The sequence below is a fragment of the Mastomys coucha genome, unplaced genomic scaffold (genome assembly GCF_008632895.1).
Source record: "Mastomys coucha isolate ucsf_1 unplaced genomic scaffold, UCSF_Mcou_1 pScaffold22, whole genome shotgun sequence".
In the NCBI taxonomy this organism is placed as follows: domain Eukaryota; kingdom Metazoa; phylum Chordata; class Mammalia; order Rodentia; family Muridae; genus Mastomys; species Mastomys coucha.
The window spans coordinates 7,152,137-7,169,851 of NW_022196905.1; the positions used below are offsets into that span (position 1 = coordinate 7,152,137).

Consider the following 17,715-nt stretch of genomic DNA (forward strand, 5'->3'; position numbering starts at 1 on the left):
GCCATGGCGCTCAAGCCCTGTCAGGTGATACACCGGGTGGACAGCAGGCTGACGCCATTTCAAAGAGGCCGACCGGGCAAGAAGCGTCCTGTACCCCCACCCCAGCTCTAACGCAATCAAATGTCTTTTATCAATGTAATTCAAGCCAAAGAGTCAAGGGTCTGTCACCATTTTAAAAAGGCTTATTACATGGCCACAAAAATTTGCCTCAGGCTGAAACCTGGCATGCAAGGTACCAGCGTGGGACAGGCTCTTTTGATTTGATTTTATTTTCTTACAAAATCCGAAAATGAAACGCTTCTATCCCTCCCTTCCACCAACCGTTTTTTGATTTATGGAGAGGAGGAAAGAAATCTGAAGTTGACAGGTTGGGACAACTGCACTCAGCTTTTCCCACTCAAAAGCTGCTTTTGTTAAATCACATCTTGCATTTATGGCCTGCGGCTCTTGGCTGACTTTAATGGTTCTTCCAGTGTGGAGCAAGCTGTGGACTTCCCCAGGAAGAGGCCCCACTGAGGTGAGGGCCCTCTCTATACCAAGAGAAGCAGTGTTACAAAGGCCAGGGGGTTGAAGGAGGCCCACGGGTTAGACAGTGCGGGGGTCACAAAATATTTGCCTGTCCTCTATGGCACTTAGGTCCTTGTCATCAGCATGTGCCTGCCACTGGTTCACCAACTGATGGTCCACCCTTGTGAGAACCAAAACTATGTTGTCTAGCTCCGAAGGCCAGACACCATGTTGCACAGGCCACGAAGAGTGCTTAAGTTCCCAGGAGTCTGGCCCAGAGAGCATGCTTCTTCCTATGGGAGAGAGCTACTGTCACTGAGCTGCTAGAGGGATCCGACAGAGAGCTGACAGTGACCAGAGGGAGCCTTCCCTTCCCCAAGGCACCCGGATCTTCCTAGTAAATTATTCACTAGCCAAGAGCCTCTGAGTCAGCCTTGAGCCAGAAGGTGAATGTAGCCCCTTGAACGTGCCCACTAGCCCATCAGTTCACTGTGCTATTTTGGTGATCTCTAATTGTAGATTTACTCAATGATTGTTATGGACAATCAGGTTAATAATTCACTTTGTAAATGCTGTGTAATTACACAGTGAGAAGAGCTGCAATGGTTGTCAAATTTCCTTCGTCTTTGATAAATTTGCCCCAATTACTAGTCTGGGATGCTTTTCTCTCCCCCTTTCAAATTTTAAAGGCAATTCTCCAACTTGCCTCTCTATTCTCACCTTCACCTGCACCCCCAATCTTTCTGTCCCCCTCAAAGGTAGAACCATGATAAATACTACTACTGGGAACACACCGTTTTTCTCCACAAAAAGGGCTTGAAATCAGCCTAGCAAGCTGGCCATGGAAGGCACACTCAACTGGTTGTGGCCCCAGGGCACAGGTCCAACACCTGCAGCCACCCACATCTGATACCCAGATTCCCCAGATCACAGTCCAGGGAAGAGAGCAAGAGAGGCCCCACGACGGTCAGGACTTCCCAGTCAAATGACTATCAAGGACCACAAAGTGGAATACCGAGTCCGTAGGGCAGGCTAAGGGAGAACCTCTCTGCAGGGAGGACACATTTTCACCACGTCACATCCAGCAACACACCTCTGCTGGGAGAGGCTAGAAAATGTGAATAAAGAAGCGTGTTTCATGCAATTTTAAAAAAAAATGCATATAGGCCCCCAGGAAAAATGAAAACCTTCACAGGGCATCACTGTATCTCCCAGGAGCTAACAGGGCCCTCCACTGGAGCTTCACAGCAGCCTCCACACAACACAACACACCCAGCGGGAGCATGAGAACATGCTTTCAAGGCCAAAGAAGTGTCTGCACTAGAAAAGCAGGAATATCAGGACCTGGATCAGCCTGAGCTAGACAGGAGGCCATGCAGGCCACAAGCTGGTTCAAGAGATGCTTTTTTGAGCATAGCTGGTAACAGAGAGGAGAGAGGGCAAGGGGCAGAGAACCAGCTAGCTCTACAGCCAGCCTCTGTTACAAGGGAAGAAGAGGAAAGGGGCCATTTGCACTCCAATGCCTTAGGAGCTTTTTGAGTCTCTCTGGTGTTCCAACCAACCACGAATTTTCTCACCCATACCCTCCAGCACATATTGGTTCAAGTGTTTCCAAAGGCTTCTTTCTGTCCTCAAATAAAATGAATTTTCTAAAAGACATTTTCTTTATGTGGCAAGGGGACTAATAGACCAACATAGTGTCTTAGAATGAGCATTTGGAAAGTGAGCTATGGAAAGGTCCAACCACCATCCTCGGACAGTCAGGCACTGTGCCTGCTCCCTGTAGTGAGTCCTAACCTCAGTGCCTAAGGACAAGAGCAGGCTGCTGCTGCTGATCACCACCGACTGAAACGCAGCCTTCACCTTCAGATTTGGCATGCAGGTGTGGGGTGCTCGGCACGCTCTGGGAGAGGCGAGCCAGCAGAAGGGGATGTCCGTGCACATTTTTAAGGCCATTCTTTCTGGGGGAGTTTGGTTGGAGTTGTTTGTTCAGGTTGTGGTTTCTCTTCCTCCATTAAAAAAAATTGGATCTGTTTTTCAGTTTCCTGTTCATGGAGCGGACAGAAGGAGGGTGCACAGTGAGTGGAGGAGGTGTGTGGGGAGGAGGCTGAGGAGTGGTGGGAGGAGGTGTGGGGAGGAGGCTGAGCGGTGGAGCAGGGCCGAGAATATCCGGAACTGGAGAAAAGTGAGAAACAGAGCTTTTTCTTGGCTTCCACACAGTTGTAATTTCCACACCACTGCTTAGTTCCTGGGCACCAGGCACAGAGAGTGGGGAAGGGGGCATGTGACAAGTTTGCCACAAATCAGGATTTGGCATTTAAATCCACAGGAAGCAGGAAGAATAGAGGGACTGCTTATTTATAGATTTGCAGATGAATTGAACAAGATAACCAAACCGTACTTCTCGTGTCTCTGAAGGAGCAATTCCATTTTGGGATCTGGAAAGTTCCCCATAATTGAGTATCGCCCGACCCCAGCATGCTGCATCCAAGCTCCAGCTCAGGTTCCTGAAAGCAGGGCAGAAGGCGGCTGCTTCTGTGGTAGCTCAGGAACTCTGCTTTGAAGGACAGGTTGGTCCCACACTACATTTAACTGGAATCAGTTCATCTGATTATACAGTGCCTTGTTTTCTGGAATATGTAATCATCTCTTTCTGATGACATTTTAAATATCCAACTAGACAAATAATTTCAGCATTAATTGATGGCAGAGTCAAACTGGAGGCTAGCTGATTGGCAGACCGCCCCCTCCCCCAAACAAATCATCTTCTTTCAAACCTTGCAGGAACGATGCTGAAATCTAACTTTTGCTGATAAATGCTTAAATTCTGATTTACTGATAAAGAAACTGCAAGAAAACCTGCATGTCAGCCTGTGATTGTTCTGTGAGATGTTTGAGAAGAATCGGGCAGCATGATTTAGATTATTTCCCATGAACCATTGCGTGGGTAGAGTGGGAGAGTGAGGCAAACTGATGTGAGTGGAAGGATCCCTGCTACTCAAGCCCGCTCTTCCTCAGCACCACCAGTGGCGCTCGCTCGGAGCCATCCCTTGGCCCCTCTATTATCTATCACAGGGTGGAGAAATGGTCTCCACAGGAGAAAAACCAGATAAAGATACCCAAATAATCATGCAGGCCTTTGAAAAATATTGACTTAGACCAAAACTCAAATTCTCCCCCTCTGAAGAGAAAGCTGAACAGAAAGCCCAGCCGTGGCCTGGAGCTCTCTGTCTGAGGTCCAGCAAGACTCCACTAATCTCAGGCAAGCTCCCACTGCAGCAACAGGGTTTCCTCAGCTTCAACCCATTTCTCCATCTAAAGCAGAACCCAAACTAATCATTGTCTCCATCAGTCATTATGATTGTGGTACTCAAGAAGACACACTGAGTTTGACAGCTTAGACCCCATTGAATACTGCCATGGTCAGAAATAACTCAAAGAATACTCATCTACAGGAAACATCAAAATGAATGAGCTGGTGTGTTAGCGGATTATAGATTACAGTATCTGAATGAAGGATAGGGTTAGTGGGTCAGTGTGTGTGTGTGTGTGTGTGTGTGTGTGTGTGTGTGTGTCATGAGCATTCACCAAGTGCATAATGCAGAGTTTTGCTCATTCCTTTTGCCTCTGCCTGCTTTCTTTGCTTCCTATTCTTTCTTTCCTTCCTTCTCTCCCTTGATTGCTTTCTCCTCTTGTAACAGCCTCATGGTAGGCAAGTAAGTGGGTCCCATCACTTCTGCTGAAACCAGACACTTGTTAGATGTAATGATTATCTGCACCGTGACACTTACCGAGTGCGAGGGGGTTTGTGGAGCGCGTTACTCTCATTTAGAGCTCCTCTGTTAATTAGGAAGCCCTCAGATTTCCTTGACTGCAGGTCACTATCGACAGCTCATGCTTCTGATGCTTTGCCTGTGACAGTTGTTGGGCTGCCCTTCCAGGAGCTGGCAGGGTTGTCCAGACTCTGACAGTGTTAGAGAATTCGGTCGCCACAACCAATTCACAGGAAGTTAGAGGAAGGTCACACAGTCTGTTTCCCCATAGCCTTGAAGCCTCAAGGAATCTACATTCATGTTCAGCTGAAACTAGCTCCAGTTTCAAATCTCTCTGCTTTCTCTTTGCCCTCTTCCTTGAACTCCTCTTTCCCATCCTCCTTTCCTCTCTCACCTCTGCCCCTCCCCCTATTGTGAACCTCTGCTATGGGAAATGGACACACTTTTGAGAAAGGGAACTCAGGCTTAGAGACAGTCCATCTGCTTTTCATTGAAACAGTAGCGATTGTGGAACAGAAACTGTCCCCCACCCCACCTCCCCCCCCCCAACACACAGTGGTCAGAAGGGGCACCTGGCGAGGTTGAAGTCATGTCTATACTTCTAAGCGTGCCTCACATGGTTTCCTCTTAAGGGGAGGGGGACTTTGGAAGGATAGAGAACAGGGAAAGGAAGGGAAGAAAGCTCAACGGCTCAAACAACACTACATGTGGGGCTGAGATTAGAGGACCCCTCCCCTTGGAAGAGCTCAGGGTAGGATGCAGACACGCAGACAGATAGAGCACTGCCTGTGGCGGCCGCATGCATGTGAATTTGTATATTCTAAATTTAATTGAGGTCTTTATGTCTCCGGCTTAGGACATGGTCACAATGAACTAGGTGTTTTGGCTGGCCTGGAGAGGTAAAAGTGCTTGCATACACTCGTCCCCCCAACAACAAGGTAGGCACTGTGGGAGGAACAAGCAAGGCAGGAACCACAGTTGCAAGGACTCTCAGTTCCCTAAACAGCCTCCTTCCCTTTCGGTTGCTGCACACGGACGGACTTCAGCCTTGCAGCAGCCGTCTTAGGACATGCAACGGCTTGGGATGTGACAGGCTGCTGAAGGCATCACACAAACTGGATTTGCATAACTCAGGATTTATACTTGGTGCAGCAAGGCAGCCATGGTAGCAATACTCAGGATGCCACCAGCTGCAGTCTAGAGCCAGGCCTCTGTGGCCTCTTGCTGTTGATGGCGCAGCCATCCATCCGTGTGTAGACGCTAGTCCCAGGGAAACTCTCTGTGCCTTTAAGCTCTGTGTGAACCAGACCAGACCCCTCATCTTTTAGATCCTGCCTATGAGGGAAAAGCAAACCTAGACTCAGAGAATAATGTACAAATAGCAAAACCTGATCAGTTCCTTTAATGAAAAACCTCACTCCAATGTCATCAAGCTGCCAAATATTAGGTTCTTGGGAAGTTGTCCCAGCATCCCAGATATGAGAAAGGGCACTTGCTATTCTAGAGCGGGAAAACGACAAGTTTCCTTTCTTTGGGGACTGTCCCAGGGTGTCTATAAATAGTAGCAATGCCCTTTTTAGACAATAAGATGAACTCAACCCAGAGAATGTTAGTATTTTCCTAAGGCCACACAGCAACCACAGATCCTCCACATAGGATGGCTTTTCCTTCTCACAGAAACATACAGGACCACATGTGGCTCCCATTTTTAGCATGTACAGGAGGAATGAGATCTTCCACTTTACTTGGTTCCCTTCTCCATTGGAAGGAAAAAAACTGACAGGAGAGACATTTAGTATATCCAGAGACCTACTTCAACATGTACCCAAAGTCCAAAGACTCCTAAGAACCTTCTAGCAGCAGAGTTGGAGCTATGACAGGGCCTAGGCAATGTAAGATAGATTTGGCCAAATGGCTGCTGGGCCAAAGTGATCTGTGGGGGACTGCTACAGGACTTCTCAGAATCCTTCCTTGTTCTGTAGGTGGAATGAGGCGCCCTTTTAGAGAGTGACTTGGTAATTTGTTCTCTCCCCCATACATCAGATCCCAATACCAATCAGAGCTCTACTGCCCACTTTGCCTGGCCTCCAACCAGCAAGTATTGAGCTGCCATCTCACATAGAGAGGGAGAGAGGGAGAACAGTGGCTTAAATCTGGAATCTAGTTCACATACATATGTACAGTTAAGGGCTAACAGGAGAAGCTCAAAAGGCTGGATTTAGGTGAGCATAGGCACACACAGGAAATGATTTATAAAGACTTACCAGTCCAAGATATTGAGAGAAAATGGGTGAGCCTGACCCAGAGGAGCCTTGACCTTTTCCCTTTTTCCAAGCACCATGAGTCCAGTGGTGGACATAAGTGGGGTCCTCAGGATTTAAAACTCAGCACTGAGCACGTGGAAATGCCAGCTCAGATACAGGATTGGTCCAGGAGCTGTTTACATGAAGGCTCTAATAACAACTGACAACTGGCTCAGGGACAAAAGATGGTGGCAGAGAACCAGACCACAGCAGGTTAGAGTTCATGCCTGAACGTTCCCCACAGGCTCCCATGTTTTAACACTAATCCCCAGCAGGTGGCACTGTTTTGGAAGATTGAAAGGACTTCCGGCAGCAGTTCTCAACCTATGTGCCATGGCCCTTCTCAGGGGGTCAAATGACCCTTTCACAGTGTTTGCCTAAGATCATCAGAGAACACAGATATTCATATTATGATTCAAAACTACCAGGATTGTAGTTATGAAGTAGCAACCAAAAATAGTTGGGGTGGATCACCACAACACAAGGAGCTGTACTAACACAGCAGCAGGAAGGTTGAGAAAAAAAAAAATCACTGACTGAGGGTCTGTGATGTATCTTCCTAAGCTACTAGGAAGAGACCCTGAGCCTGGCATTTCTCGGGTACTCCAGATTTGGGTTCACAAAAGGAGTCAGCCAAGGCCCAGTGTCTCCCGTCCTGTGATGGATTGTATTCTCTATAGTGGTGAGCCAGGAACAGCCACTACCAGGAAGGGGAATTAATACTGACTACATCCTTTTCTTGAGGGACACTGTGAATGCTATCATGGGCAACCTGAAACACTTACTGTATGCCCCAAACCTGGCCACTGCTTCACCTTTCCTTTCTAACAGAAATGGATTCAGAGCAAATTAATGCATAATTTTAAAATAACCTGTCTGGATAAAAAAAAAAAAAAGACCTAGGAAACGCAAAGTTTAAGCAAATAACCCTCCCTTAAAACTTAACTTGGCGGCCGAGCCACGCTGAGCTCTGTGAATGGTGAATCCACCTGCCTTCTGTCTGCCACCTGCCGCAGGCAGAGGGCAAGCCCCTCAGCGCACTCAATTTCAACCTTTTAGCCACGTAACGATCTACTTAATATAATATTGTGTCTTTAATCAGGAAAGTGTAAGATGATTTGATATTCTGTAAAACTCCCTAACCTATATTTTGCAAGTCAATTAGTAAAGTACCTCTTACTAATGTCAGTATGGCCACACTGCACCTCCAGTCAGGCTTTCAGGTGTCTGCACCCCATGCCATTACACACAGATGGGAACAGTATGGCAGGTACATTTTACCATCCATATGGAAATCTCAAATGGAGACAATCTCCCCTCAGGATCTTGGGGAAGGCTATAATAATAGAAATACTAACCAATAGGAAGTATATATTTAAAAGTTAGTACAGAATTGGGTAAAGGGAAAACTGAATAAGGTTCTTGGGAAATCCAAGTTAAAGTTCCCATGAAAAGTAAACCTCAGCTGATTGCCCTTAAATTGGCCTCACTCTCTGACAACCAAACCAGCCTTTAACAAGGGTGTCCATGGTCATTTCTTACTCCCTTCTTGTGGGCAGTGGAATGCAAGAAGCAAGAGACTGATTTTAATCAGTGATGTCATTGGCCAGTCGAACTAAGGAAGTACAGAAAGGTTAAGACTAGAAACTCACGAATTCTTGATGGAAGAGATGAGCAAGAAGATGGCTAGATGGTTGACATATGTGCAGACCAACATGGTCAGGTGACACCAACAAAAACAAAGCTACTCTCAAATTGCTGCCTCTGAAGATCTTCTGACTCAGTTTCCCAATCTCCAGAATGAGGTCTTCCTAACTAAGCCTGGAGTAACTACATAACTAGGTATTCATAGATCAACACAAGAATGCCTAGCATTCATTCCATTATGGAGCAGCATTAACCTCCATTGCTATTTCTCTCTTTTTTTTCCTAAGAAGGAGTGAACCTGACTAATTGATCAAAACCTATAAAAGACAGGATTTCTAATTTTAACTATACTTCTCCAAGAATTCGGCCTATCAGAAGAGACGAATAACCTCTTAATCTCTGTTGAACGTTGGGAAACACCACTGCGTTCTCCCTAAATCCTTTCTTCTGTCCTTGGCAACCAGTTATGATATGACATCATTTAAAGTTGACAGTACTTGAGGTAAGAGGACAATGCCATAACAGGATTACAGCAAATGTGAAAGAGAGGACACACGTAGCTACTGTCATTTAGGTAATGTCATCTATGATCAGCTTGTGTTTCACTTTTTGCTGACACAGGAGTCAGTATCACTTATGTGATTCCCTGTAAACCCTGTTGTGGCTGTAACAGTTGCCTTGTAGATGAAGGAAGGCCTCACCACACTGCAGGGGGCGGGGGGGGGGGGGGGGGGGGGGGGGGGGCTCCCTGCAACTTTCTAGCTTCGGTTGGTATGAAAATAGTAACAATGAAATCTTGCATTAAAAACCTAAGATTACAAACTAGCCCAAAGTCAGCCATCCCAAATGAAGTTGTCTTCAGACAAAGGAGACATTGGTGTGGGCCACACAGGGTAGGAGGCGTAAACTTCAGATACCCAGCTGGACTCACGCTGAGGGCGCTAGCCCACACAAGCCCCATGGCCTGACTCCTTGATGCCATAGCACTCCAAAATGTGTGGAGCAGCAGCCTTGGCATGCAGTTCCACCCTGCTTTCTCCCATACTTCTGCCTATGGAGGCTTTCCCTGTACCTTCTAGAAGCCATAGTTCCCTGGCTGTAAGCACATGGTGGCCCTGCTTGACACTGAAACAGCTTCTTTATTATCCAGGACAGCCCAGCTGGCCAAGTGACCATCCACAAACAAAAGCTCATTTGACTAACACCTGTCTGAACCTGACCAGAGGGGAAGTAACACAAGAGGCTGAAAGAAATTCTGACATTTTAAATCCAAAAGGCACTTAAGCCTTTTCTAGAATATTCTAGGCCACTAGGCTATCTGCTTTCTTTGTTTGCTAGCTAATCTCTAGAGATCCCAGGCCCTTTCCTATTCAATTACTTATCTATTATCTTCTTTATTAGCCCCACTTTTATTCCATTCCAACAACTCGTTCACATTCAGGCTAACCTGTTCACCCCCAAATAGAAGAGTGCTATTAAAGAGGGCACATAATATGGATGTTTGGTACCCGCCTTGCTTCATCCACACCACCTGAAAGATAAATCCCATTGTGACACACTGGAGGACAGAGGTGGGCCCGACAAGGAGCTGCTGGGCCCTTATTACACATATACCGCTTCAGGCCTGGCCCTATGCAACCACAAGAGTGACATACACATTCCCCCCCACACTGAAACATCTACATTAGTAATAGTTCTTCGTCTCCCACAGCACTTAGCTCCCACTTCACTTAAGAAAGGAAATCCAGCCAACTTCATCTTCCAGAATGGACAATTCAGCCAAAGAGAACCCACTCCGTGCCCTATAGCAACCTTTGACCGCTGCTCAGAGCATCTTCACAGCATGCCATGACCTGCAGAATGTAGACCGACTTCTGTAGTTCCTGAGTTCCATAATTCATGTCCAAAGAGCTATTCTGGTCTCTGGTCTCGGCTCCCTGTATCCACCAATGGAAATAGTCTGGTCGAGTGAACACCCTCTTCTAGCCTCGTTTACTGTCTGGCCTTTCTTCTTCCTCTCCAAGTTTCTAGAATGTTGTGCATGTTTCAAATTTACACTGAAGGTCAGTCAAGTCACATGAGCAAGAAGATGGGCCCCATCCAGCCCTGCAGGGCCATCAGGAACCCCTCCTCCCTTACAGCCTAGCCTCTAAGTACAGGTCTCCCCAGCATGTTCCCTAAGTGCAAGGCCTCTGTCTTCTACTTGCTCTTTCTTTATTTCACAGTAAAAGCATCTGATATATGACACCCAAGGAATGCAAGCGACTATAGTGAAAGACTGCTCTACGTTGGTAAAAGGGAAGTCACTCTCCCAAGTATCATTTCGGCTCAGAATCGTAATTTTAACCTTCTTAGCCCCCACAAACAGTCCCAGTCCGATATCTGAACTCCCAGATAAAAAAGAGGCAAGTGGCAGTTACATGCTATGCTACACAAAGATTAGCATTAATATCCACCCTCTTTCAACAGCCACTCCACACCCTGGGGAAAAGCCAGTGTGAACGTCACAGGCCACCTAGACCCCATATGGGTGATGAAGTCTGCCTTGTAGGAGTTAGTTCCCTCCCCCGCCATCTTCTGTATGTGAAGCCCAGCTTCATTCAGGGTGGTACATCTCTGCAGTCGTGATGCAACCATGCACATCTGCATCAACAAAGAAGTCAGCTTCTACATGAGCGTGTTCTGGGTACAGCACCGGAAAGAATGGTTTTCTTTTGTTTGTTTTGTAGAGCCAGGGTCTTGCTGTGTAGCCTTAGCTAGTCTAGAATCACTATGCATATCAGCCTGCCCTTGAATTCAAGGCAATCTCTCTGCCTTAGTTGTTGGGGTTATAAGGTCTGGACCACCAAGCACAGCCCTAAAAAAATGCATTTTTAATATTCTTTTGAACCTGAAAACACACACACACACACACACACACACACACACACACACACAAAAGACTCAACTTTGAAGCCAGTATGCAGCAAACACACTCTTGTGTCCAGTGGCTCCAGGGTCTGGTAAGAGGAACTCCTAGCAGAACCAAAGGCACCGGATAACTTAACTGTTACTGAAAGTGTTATGTAACAGATCCTCAGGCGAGTGTCCATAGCAAAACACCCTGCATGTCCTTATCCAGCCTTGAAAGCCAAGACCTGAAGTCAGGAGAGCCACCGAGTAGCATTTGACCACACAGGTTTTTTTGTTTTTTTTTTTTTTTTTTCACAATAAAGACCCAGATCTACAGAACCCTTAACACCCTGTTCATGCTAGGTGTTAAGAAAAGGCATCCCTTTTACTGAATAAGTGGACAAAGTTCAGATGCCACATGTTTGCCATTGCCTTGGAAACTACTTGACAGGCAGTTTGGAGAAGGTGAAAAATTAAAAAACAAAACAAAAAAACTCCCACTCTCAGGAAAACAGGGAGTTACACAGCTTAGTGCTTTCTCCCATGGAAAGAGGGCATCAATGGATGAATATGAATGAACACCCACCAGGATCCTAAGAAAAAAAAATCCCCTCTCTCTCTCCTTTGCTTTCACACTCTGAGAGTGCACACACATCTCTTAGGAGTACACACGCTGTTCAGGGTAGGTAGCCCAGCCCAGCTCTCTCATATAGTGCCCTGCGGTGCCTCCTCAGAGCCCAGACTGCATGGTCATGCTTTGGACCCCTTCAGAGCTGGTGTGAGAATTTCAGAAAACCCAAATGGTTGATGGACAGACACGCAGCCTTCCGCCCTGCTCTGGCTCGAGTGGTTCCGGCTGACAGCTTGACAGAGTATAATTTACATACAAGTCGCTTGCTTTAGTGTACAATCTGATGTGTTTGGCTATATAGTCATGTACCCACCACCATCACTTTAGCGTATGGCTTGATGCATGTGCCTATATGGTCTTGTCACCACCACCAAAACCCAGAAAGAAAATTTCCCTTGCTCTGAAAAGCTTCCTCATGACCTTTGGCTGTGGATCACCCACAAGCCCTATCTCTCTGTAATGAGAAATCTGTTTCCTACGAATATAGTTTTGACTCTTCCAGAATTTCATATAAATGAAATTATACAGGCTGTCCCTCTCATTCGTAACTTCTTTTCCACAAAGCAAGATGATTTTAAGACTCGTCATGCTGTTAAATGTATTACTATTTCATGCTTTTACTGTTAGGGAGCAGTCATCATACAACTGCTCGCCTACTGATTGACAGCTGAATTGTTAACACTTTGGACTGTAATGACCATGCCACAATAAACATTTTGCCTAGGTATTAAATTTACAAGTATGCACACCTTTGTTCCCCTTAAGTAAATACACCCAGGGCATTTCGAGACCGCAGAGAAGGTGCTGGGCTTGAGAATCCAGGGAGCCCCACTGTGTCATCATCCTCTGTCTGCTCCACTTCCACCCCTACTCCCTGAGGAGCTCAACCCCTAGGTCTGTGCTCCAGCCATCTGTTAATCTCTACAACCAAATGTCATCTTCCGTCAAGCAGAAACCTCCCAATACACTGAGGAGATGATGGGTACAGAGCCCAAAGCATCCACACAGTAGACATCCTTTAGGCCACATGCAACCAACATAAAAATGAGGCCCTCAGAGCCCCTGTCAGGTCAAAGCATAGATGGTTGGGCTTCTCCCATTAGCAGGAAAATTGAACTAGAGATCCTGGGTGGGGAGGGGGCTCTTCATCAAGCCTTCGAGCAACAACCAAGGGAGTAGCTACTGCCCAAAGCAATGAACTGGTAAAGAACAACTACAGGAGCCTAGGACACCCTACTTCCCTTCCCTCATCAGCCACGAAGAGCAGGGCCCTGGGAGAGCTAGGGCCTCATTTTTGCATTTTTTGCATTGCAATGATCCCACTACAGTGGTAGAAACAGACCAAGGGAAAACATGGAGAGGAGATGGAGTGTGGACAAAGGGGGTGGGGGCACCTGAAACAGAAAGAGCTCAAGCGGAAGCAGAAACAGGAGACTGCTACAGGAAATAGAGAAAGTTGGTGAGGGAGGGGGTAACACCCCAGGAATGAAGCATACCTGTAGGAACTATAACCCTGCAGCAGAAACTAGGCCTGTACGTGACTCTGGACTTGGCCAATGACCAAGACCACATCTCCTTACACTACTGGATCTCAGGCACCCACCATAAACAAGCAAGCTGGAATAAACTGTGTCTAATAGCCCTGATGCTTATAAGTCATGTGCCATTTGCAGAGACGAGAGAATAGGGAGAGAAGAATTAAAGTGGTCCATAGCTAGCCAAGATGAGACACAGGAAGCAAGGCAATAAGATGAAGTGTCTGTTCCACCTGCCTTGTCTCCAGTTGGCACAGCCAGAGTGGGCAGTACGGCCCGGTTCTTTATGACAAATAACTCTGGACTCGCTCCCGCGGAGTCACACAAACTTGGTTCTTCAATGAGAACTAAAAAAAAAAAGGAGGGGGTGACTTATCTGTTGAATAGAAATAATAACAGGAACGGCTTCACGGGGCTATCAGGAAAACAAACCAAGAGCACATTTATAAAGTATGTACAGCAAAGAAAGAAAGCTCTGAGCTTGTGAGATAAAATGCTAAGTTCCTGCTATTTATTACTTACACCTCAGCAGAGATCAGGTGAGCAGCCCTCTCCCAACCAACAGTGAGTTGGGGGTCCGTAGAAAAGTGAGAGAAAAAGAGTGGTAGTGAAGGCTATGGGGAGAAGGTCAGATTCCAGCACAGAGGCCAGAACTGACAGACAGATGGACATGCAAAAACTGGATAGACATTGATAAGCTGAAGGGGTACCGACATCCTTCCTTGCAGTTTGGGGAAGGATGATCTACTCAACCAATAGGGCTTATAAATAATTTTATCCTGCTTGAGTAATAAAATCCAGTTCTCCGCTGGCAAGAGCCTTCAGAAAGAGGGTAATTGAGCAAACCATAGACCCACATACCCAGCCATTAATCTTCCATCCCTGAACACAGGGGAGGGGGGAGGAGGGGCAGCAAACCCTTCTTTGGGGCTTGTGATAAAGCAACTGTTGTCCGGCAGTGATGGCACACGCCTTTAAACCCAGTACTTGGGAAGCAGAAGCAGGCAGATCTCTGTGAGTTTCGAGGCCAGCCTGGTCTATGGAATGAGTTCCAGGAAGCGAAGGTTCCACAGAAAAACCCATCTCAACAAAACAAACGAAAACCAACGGTTAGCCTGCAGGAAGCCAGCCGTAGGTTTCTCAAGCCTGGTGTACTATGTCAACTCGAGCACTGCTCTCTGCTTCCCTAGCCAAGGCTACCTCATACCTGAGAGGGTTTTGAATCAGCAGCGAGCTCCTATACACACCTGGGGCAGAGGTGGGCCCAGTACCTCTCTTCAGCCATATCACTACACAGAGTTGCCAAATCCTGCCACACGTTCTTCCTCATCACAGAGACAGCATGTAGGCTCCATTACTACCACAGAGACCAACGCCTCTGAAGAAAGCTCAGGACCAGATCAGCCAGTGGGCACTGTCAGGCTGCTTTCTGAGTGGGGTGTAGACATCGTGTGTATGTTGTGGTCCCTGTGGTTTGAGTTTGGGGTTTCCCCTGGAGGGTAAATGTTTGAAAAGGACCCCAAATTTGCATACATAGATAAAAGGTGTCAAGCAAATTCCCTGCTGCGCAGAGAAAGGTAACTCAACACCCCCTCCCGACACAGAGCCCTTGCCACTGGAAGCTTGAGGGGGAGCACACACAGGGCTGGGAGCAAAGCTAAGGCTTCCAAGACATGGCTATTTCCATCATTTTAGAATATTTTTTAAAAGCCACCTACAAAATATACCATAGAATCTGGAAGCATTGCAACCAAGGAGGGAATAAGGCCAAGACCCAAGGTCAGAGGACACCCCCAATGAGAACACTGAACTCAGGCTTCGGGGATAGCAAACATGCACAAAGCTGAAAGCCATGAACCGAAGTTCCATGAAGGGATTACATGAAGGCAACTGAGACTTGTCTGTGGGATCCCGGAACTCCAGGACTGAGAAGTTCTCTAAGGGCTGGAAAGAAGCAGGAACTTTGCAGTGGGGCTCTAACAAGCATGTAATAGAATGCCTGGCTAGTCAGGCTGCGCAAAGCACCACAGGCAAGAGGACAGGGGAAGCCCTGAGTATACAAAGGGGCCAGCAAAGAGGTTAGTCCTACGAAGCAAGCATATAGAACAGAGGCAGAGTGATAGGCTGCTGAGTGTCTCGTGGTGTCTGCCAACGCTCTCTGGTCAGCTCTGGACACATGGAAAACAATTCCATAAAAGCCACCTTCAGTAAAGCAGGAGAGAACACCTACCTGCCCTCAGACCGGAACTGAGCAGGCTGCCTTCTGAAAGAGGGCCAGTCAGTAGCCTTTCACTTTCTGGATGTCAAAGTGAGCTCTTTCTGGGCTTCCAAGAGGAATCTGACTGAGGTTAGCTCCTCCTCAGATCTCCTTCCCTGTCTGCAATGTCAATCTCTGTAGAACAAAATGCACTACAGACAACCATAAGATGTGAATGAAAGCGCTGACCACTCAGTGCCTGTCTCTAGGATTACTCTGAGAGTCAGAAGGTTCATGGGCTCTCTTCCTCCCTCCAGTAGAGCACACCAGAGTACTGGCACCTGTTGGCCAGTCTATCCAAGCCCTGTTTGAGCAGCATTCTCTAATAAAGCAGAAATGAGAGACATTTTCCTTGCAACCTTCCCTCTCTCTACCAACATCCTTTTGTGGGGTAGTTAATAACCTATAAATTCTTAATGAGCTAGAAAAAGTCCATGAAAAGGTATACCACTATGGGGGCAGGAGAGAAAATTTTATAAAATGAAATCAGTTAAATGTTCTGCTTTATAAATTTAGATTTGTTTTAGACTACAAATATCTAAGAAGTGTGTTGAGTAAATCCTAAAGCTCGCTACTGGCTTAGCAGGCCAGGGACGCATCAGAGGGCTTCAACATGAGGACTCAGACACCAGCCCTGAAATTAAATCACAATGTCACAGGCAGACAAAGTTGCAGCTATAGCATCAAGAATGGGCTGAAAACTTGATCAGCACTTGCCGGCTCAGCAGTCAGCACCCCCCCCCCCCGACTGCCACATCCTATAATGGTAATGATAATGACCATTATGATGATGATCACAATAATAACAATAGCTTCCACTGGATGCCACTTTGCAGCTTGTGGAGCAATTTAACAATCTTTATTTGCCTTGAAACTCTTCCAGCCCAATCTACTTTTCCCTTTCTCTGAGTGACCACCTCAATACCAACATGCATTTCCTCCTAAGGATCCTCATGTGACAGAGACTGCTCTACACGGAACTGGGGAAGACCACAAAGATAAGGGACTGGGAGAGCCACAAGGCAGCCCCTAAAGAGTTGGCTATCATCCTTTGGGAGATGACAGTCGGAGCAGGTCATGTACACACCCAAAGTCCTAGTAGGTGGGCAGGGGGAGCAGGGTTGGACTCTGAGGAAGATGGGCCTCTGGGGAGATGGGTGTGAAGCTCCCTGAGGGGACACCACAGCCCCGGGCAGAGAGGTGGTAGGTGTAGATAATGCCCACAGCGATAACCAGAGGGCCTCGGAAGATGAGGCCCTGGACATTACAGGCTGGGCACAAGGACATCTCACAGGAGGATCAGTGTGCTCCAAAGCCTTGACCCCTATCAGTACCAAACAAGTCTGAGTTGGACAAGAAGGGTCCCCATAAGGTTGCAGGGTGTGCCCTGAGAAGGTCGTAACATCCCAATCTCCAAGTATTGCATTACCCTAGTACCAGGAAGGCATCAAGCTGCTTCATCCCTACTTCCTTTCCTAGAAGTGGCCTGGCACATTCACACTCTGGTCACCTCTGGCACCTGGTTCTCTCCAATTTCAACAGCCAATAGGTTTAGGACACTGGGCCAAGCTGGGCAGAGAGGACCGACTCTCCCCCACCTACTCATCAATGCAGGGAGCAGCTGAAGAAAGGAAGAGGGAAGAGGCAGTGAGGCCATCTTACAAGTCTAAGAGCGTTTGGACTCACCCCATTGCTGGCTAAGAATAACTCACATCTCAGAAGCCTCGAGCCTGTGCTTGAGAACGCATGTTCTAGTATTGATGTGTCCCACACAGCCATTTGAACTGCAGACCTGTCCAGCGTATCCACCAAGTACATCTCCCAGCTAGAGCAGGAAGCCAGTGTGTGGGGAGCAAGACGGGGTCATGTCTCTTCCCATTTCTCTTCCTCTGACTCTGTCCAGTCCACATACGTGGACACAAAGGAAAGAATGTTCCAGTTCCAGCTCCCCTGCTTTTCTTAGGGTGGTTCTCCAACATGCCCCCTGAGACTCAGATTGATAAACCTTCTACTATCTTTTCCATCTTTGGGGTCCAATCTAATGAGCTGGGGAACAGTGTCTGGCCAGGCAAAGCCCAGGTCAGCCAAAGCATAGTAAGAAGATAGGCTTCTTCTTCAGTGGGCTGCCAGAGCACAGGCATATCTGTATACCTGCTCTAACTTCTGTCCT

General features: G+C 47.1%; 1 protein-coding gene across 11 annotated transcripts in view; it reads right to left on the minus strand.

Annotated features, from left to right (window-relative positions):
• Bcl11a (BAF chromatin remodeling complex subunit BCL11A) overlaps positions 1–17,715 on the minus strand; it is a 95,280-nt gene that overhangs the window by 25,616 nt on the left and 51,949 nt on the right. Inside the window, exon 1 of one of the 11 annotated variants that reach the window (XM_031341605.1) lies at positions 13,526–13,635. The exons of the other annotated variants lie outside the window; for them this stretch is intronic. The gene's annotated coding sequence lies outside the window, so the exon portion shown is untranslated. Of the gene's footprint in view, positions 1–13,525; positions 13,636–17,715 lie in introns of those variants that run through there. 11 annotated transcript variants of the gene reach the window in all.